We start from the raw sequence: 6000 nt of genomic DNA, 5'->3' as shown, positions 1-6000 counted from the left end.
AAAATAGTTTTTGTACCTGAAGGTGCTGAGTTGGAAACTGTTCTTCAATCAGAACCTGAAGCTTCTAGTTCTAAGGCTAAGATTACTTCAAAGCCAAAGAACTCTAAGCCAAAGGAAATGATCAAATCTGATTCCAAGACTTCAAAGATCAGGATCCTGAAAAGATCAGAACCTGTACCTCAGAGTCTGGTGAAACCAAAATCTGAGGTCCTGAAGTCTAAGTTTCAGAAGAAGACAGTTACTGCTTCTGAAGTACCAAAACCAAAGGTAATGGTTAATCAGAAGCAACCCAACTCACAGCACAAGGTACAAGGAGTGAAGAGTAAAGCCTTAAGTACTAACCTTTCAGGACCCATAGGACAATGGGTACCTAAATCTGAAAATGTCAATGATGCAGGTATGTCTAAGAGCAGCACCAAAGCAAAAATCATGGTACCTAGACAGCGGTTGCTCAAGACACATGACAGGAGAAAAGTCCAGCTTCCTCAGCCTAACAATGAAGGACGGAGGAAGTGTGAAATTTGGAGGCAACCAAACTGGCAAGATCATAGGTACAGGAACTATTGGTAATTCCTCTACCTCAATTAATAATGTATGGTTGGTAGATGGTCTTGAACATAACCTTTTGAGCATTAGTCAATTTTGTGATAATGGTTATGATGTGCTTTTTGAGAAAACCAACTGTACTGTAATCAACAAGGAATACAAATTCATTGTGTTCAAGGGAAAGAGAGTTGATAAATTCTACAAAATCAATTTTTCTGAACTGGCTGATCAGAAGGTGATTTGCCTTCTATCAGTGAATGATAAGAAATGGATGTCGCACAGAAGGTTGGGACATGCTAACTGGAGATTAATCTCTAAACTTAGTAAGTTACAACTTGTCAAAGGGCTACCAGACATTGACTATCATTCAGATGCACTCTGTGGTGTATGTCAGAGAGGGAAAATTGTGAAATCATCCTTTAAAACCAAAGACACTGTTTCAACCTCTAGACCCTTGGAACTACTTCATATTGATCTATTTGGACCAATTAGTACTGCATCCTTATATGGAAGTAGATATGGATTAGTCATTGTTGATGATTATAGCAGATGGACTTGGGTGAAATTCATAAAGAGTAAAGATGTTGCTTGTGATGTATTCAGTAGTTTCTGCACTCAAATTCAATCTGAAAAAGAATCAAAGATTTTGAAAGTCAGAAGTGATGATGGTGGAGAATTTGAAAATGAGCCATTTGAAGCTTTTTGTGAAAAACATGGAATTGTCCATGAATTCTCTTCTCCTAGAACTCCACAACAAAATGGGGTTGTAGAGAGAAAGAATAGAACTTTACAAGAAATGGCCAGAACCATGATCCATGAAAACAATTTACAAAAACATTTTTGGGCAGAAGCAGTGAATACAGCATGTTATGTCCAGAACAAGATCTATATTAGACCTATTTTGGAGAAAACAGCATATGAACTCTTTAAAGGAAGGAAACCCAATATCTCTTACTTTCATCAATTTGGATGTACATGTTACATTCTGAATAACAAGCTCTACCTAAAGAAATTTGATGCCAAGGCCCAAAGAGGAATCTTCTTAGGCTACTCTGAAAGGTCAAAGGCATACAGAGTGTATAATTCAGAGACACTCTGTGTTGAAGAATCTATGCACGTTAAATTTGATGACAAAGAGCTTGAAGATAAAACTTCAAAGCAAGGTGAAAGTGTTGCGGAGATACAGGTTCCTGAAGCTACTCCAGAACCTGATCAGATAGCTGAATCTGAAGATAGTCCAGAAGCTGAACCCACATCAGAAGCGCAAGATGAAGCTGCTTCTGATGAAGCACAAGATGGCTCACATCAAGCAGATCCTTCCATAAACACATTCAAGCACAAGTCTTCACATCCTGAGGAATTAATCATTGGAAACAAAGATAGTCCAAGAAGAACAAGATCATACTTCAGACAAGAAGAATCAATGATTGGACTGATCTCAATGATTGAACCTACAACAGTTGATGAAGCACTTTCAGATGATGGATAGATCTTAGCTATGCAAGAAGAGTTGAATCAATTTCAAAGAAATGATGTGTGGGATCTGGTACCCAAACCTCAGCACAAGAACATTATTGGAACAAAATGGGTATTCAGAAACAAGTTGAATGAGCAAGGAGAAGTAACAAGAAACAAAGCCAGACTTGTTGCACAATGGTATAGTCAACAAGAAGGCATTGATTACACTGAAACATTTGCTCCAGTTGCAAGATTGGAAGCAATCAGGTTACTTCTATCTTATGCAGTTAATCATGGGATAATATTATATCAAATGGATGTCAAGAGTGCATTTCTTAATGGTGTCATAGAAGAAGAAGTGTATGTCAAGCAACCTCCTGGATTTGAGGATATTAAATATCCTGACCATGTTTTTAAACTGAAGAAATCACTATATGGCTTGAAACAAGCTCCCAGAGCTTGGTATGATAGACTAAGTAATTTCTTAATCAAAAATGATTTTAAAAGAGGACAGGTTGATACAACACTCTTCAGAAGGACCTTTGGGAAAGATATTCTTGTTGTGCAAATATATGTTGATGATATAATATTTGGTTCTACTAATGCATCTCTTTGCAAGGAATTTTCTAAGTTAATGCAGGATGAATTTGAAATGAGCATGATGGGAGAGCTGAAGTTCTTCCTGGGCATTCAAATTAATCAATGCAAAGATGGAGTCTATGTTCATCAATCAAAGTATACAAAGGAGCTTCTGAAGAAGTTCAAGCTTGAAGATTGTAAAGTGATGAACACTCCAATGCATCCTACGTGCACCTTAAGCAAAGAAGATGAAGGAGCTAAAGTTGATCAGAAGCTGTACAGAGGTATGATTGGTTCTTTGTTATACCTCATTGCATCTAGGCCAGATATTTTATTCAGCATATGCTTGTGTGCAAGATTCCAATCAGATCCTAGAGAATCTCATATGACTGCTGTTAAGAAAATCTTCAGGTATTTGAAAGGAACAACTAATCGTGGACTCCTTTATAGGAAATCCTTAGATTATAAGCTAATTGGATTATGTGATGCTGATTATGCTGGTGATAGGATTGAAAGAAAGTCAACCAGTGGCAATTGTCAATTTCTGGGTGATAATCTTATATCCTGGGCTAGCAAAAGACAAACAACTATTGCTATGTCTACAACAGAAGCAGAATACATTTCAGCTGCAAGTTGTTGTACACAACTACTTTGGATGAAACATCAGTTGGAAGACTATCAGATAACTGCTAACAGTATCCCCATTTATTGTGATAATACTGCTGCTATTTGTTTGTCTAAAAATCCAATTTTGCATTCAAGAGCTAAGCACATTGAAATCAAACACCATTTTATCAGAGACTATGTTCAAAAAGGAATTTTAGATATACAATTTATTGATACTGAGAATCAATGGGCTGATATATTTACTAAGCCTTTAACTGTTGAAAGATTTGATTTTATAAAGAAAAATTTGAACATGCACTTTGTGTCTGATTAAATGTTTGCTTGCTTCTGAATAGGATTTTAGGTTCTGAAGTTAGTTCAGAAGCAGTGGTCCATCAGAAGCTCTTTAGTGAGGTTCTGAGGAAAACTCGCTTCTGATGATGACGTCAGCATCTGAAGTCCAGAAGCTGGATTTTATGCTTCTGAATAGTGGAGTTAGTGGAAACGTTGGGAGTTACTTTTTATGGTAACTTCTGGTCCACTAACTTGGTAGTTACTCTGAGAACTTCTGACGTGGCATATATGTATTGGTGTATAACTTAAAAGGGCAATGATGATTTAATAGCTTTGAAAGTACTTTTCACGCGCCCCCAATTTTGTCATTAATGTTATGTTTGTTTGTCTCTTTTGAATTGCAAACGTTTTTACTCTTAAACACTTTTTCAATTCACACACTACTCACTCACAACAAACACATTTGCTCTCAAACCTCCTGCGAAGTAAGCGCAAAAACCCTAGAACTCTAAATCTTCTTCAAATCTTCTTCAAATGGCATCATCAAGCTCGCAACAGGAAGTTTCAGACTCTTCTGCACGAATGGTTCCTGAATATGACTACAGAGGAAGAAGTATGAAACTGGAAGAATGGGAACTACATGTTCAAATAGAAAATCCGGTGGATTTTGAATCACTCGCCTTCCATGAGTGTTGGATCAGAAGCTACTATAAAAAGCAAGAACTTATGCATTACTTCAAGATGTTGAATGGACCAACATACGAAGCATTGGTTAGACACCTCTGGGTGAGAGCTAAGGTTTATGACAAAGCTGCGTTTATAGCTGAAGAAAGTCAAATGGTGTTGATTTATCCCAAACTGGAAGGGAAGACCAGAGAAGAAATGGGACTTGAGCCATTTACAGGTGTTGAAATCAGGTCAAGTATTTGTGGTATTCCAGTGAAAATTGCAGAATGGCAGATAGAAGCTGTACTCCGTAGAGAAGCCTCTGGAAAATACTCTGGAATTGATCTCTCAAGTACATCTGAAGAACGCTTCTGGAAAGAGAAAGTAAACTTGGCTCTGTACAACTCCATGCAAGCAGGAAAGTATGCTGATCTGAGCATGGATAAGAAGCTGCTTCTGAAGATTCAGAATGAGGACTTGCTTCCATGTGGTGGAAGTGAGAAACCCAATTTGGCACAGAAGGTCTTTCTCCAGCACTTCATTAAGAAGGAGAAAGTGAACGTGCCAAAATATATGTTCAAGTACTTGATAGAGTGTCTGAAACAGAGTCAGCTGCAGAATAGAACCTGGGTACCTTATGGAAGACTCTTGTCAGAAATATTCTATCAAGGAGGAGTCTTGGACAAACTAAGCAGTGCTGAAGCCTTCACAGATGAGCTGCTTGATACTAAAACTGGAAAGTTCATAAATGCACAAACCCTCAAGAATATGAAGTTGATCACTGTTGTCACCAAGCTTCAAACTGATTTGAGTGAATCACTTGCTAAGTCTGACCTTATGAAGGACTTTCCACCCATCTGCAAGAAGGATCCTCTTGAAGTGCAGATGTACTATATCAAGGATTACTTTGAGGCAACCAATGAGAGAATCAAATTGGAAGATGTACCAGAGGAAATGTATGGTGGTGCTCTGCCACGAGCCAGAGGCAGAAAGTCAAAAAGGAAGATGACTGCAGAACAATACCTAGAGGTTGAAAAATCTGCGAAGAAGTCTAAAGTCACTTCTGATAAGCTTAACATTGGTGGTTCTGCAATGCCATCAATTGAAGAAGTGGCTGAAGACATCAACTCTAGCGTGGTCCTGAGTATTGGTATTGCTCTTGATCAACCTGCAATACCAAAGAAGAAAAGGAAGCAAGCAGTAAGGAGGACCAAGGATTTTCCTCTTATTACCAAGAAGGCTGAAGCTGCTACTAATGTGTCAGAAGCTATTGGAAAAGCTATGGAGATTGCTTCTGAACTTCAAGAGAGGGTAATAACAGAAGCATCACAACTTCTTAAAATTCCTGGCACTGCTGAAGATGATCAAATAAAGTCAGCTGATTGTTCAGAACCCTCTACAACAGGTAATATCTTCACGCACTCAGAACCAATAGTACATGAGATATCCAGTGACTCTCCTTCACCCTCTTCAAAATCCTCATCATCATCTTCTGATTCTGATGATGATAAACATATACGTCTTCTGTTTCGTAAGCCAGTAAAAAGCCCCCAACACCATGAACCTGAACCACAAAAGCCTTTACCAGAAAAAGTCTTTTCACCCACACAACCAGAACCTACAACTTCATCACCCCCAACTGTTCCTGAACCATCTGTTCTTGAACAAGTCACTCCTCAAAAGACCGTTCCTGAACATATTGTTCCTGAACAACCAGTTACTAAACCCATTCCTGAACCTGCATCTGAAACTGCTGCTCCTGAACACATTGTTCCTGAGCCAACCCCTGCTTCCATAACTCCTTCACTAGTACAAGTTATCAAGATCACCCATCATACTGGTGTATGTGAT

This window comes from Medicago sativa, chromosome 2, assembly GCF_051527215.1.
Source record: "Medicago sativa cultivar Bolivia chromosome 2, Bolivia_mono, whole genome shotgun sequence".
NCBI lineage: Eukaryota > Viridiplantae > Streptophyta > Magnoliopsida > Fabales > Fabaceae > Medicago > Medicago sativa.
The sequence above is the reverse complement of the archived record's forward strand: the minus strand, read 5'-3'. Positions refer to the sequence as shown.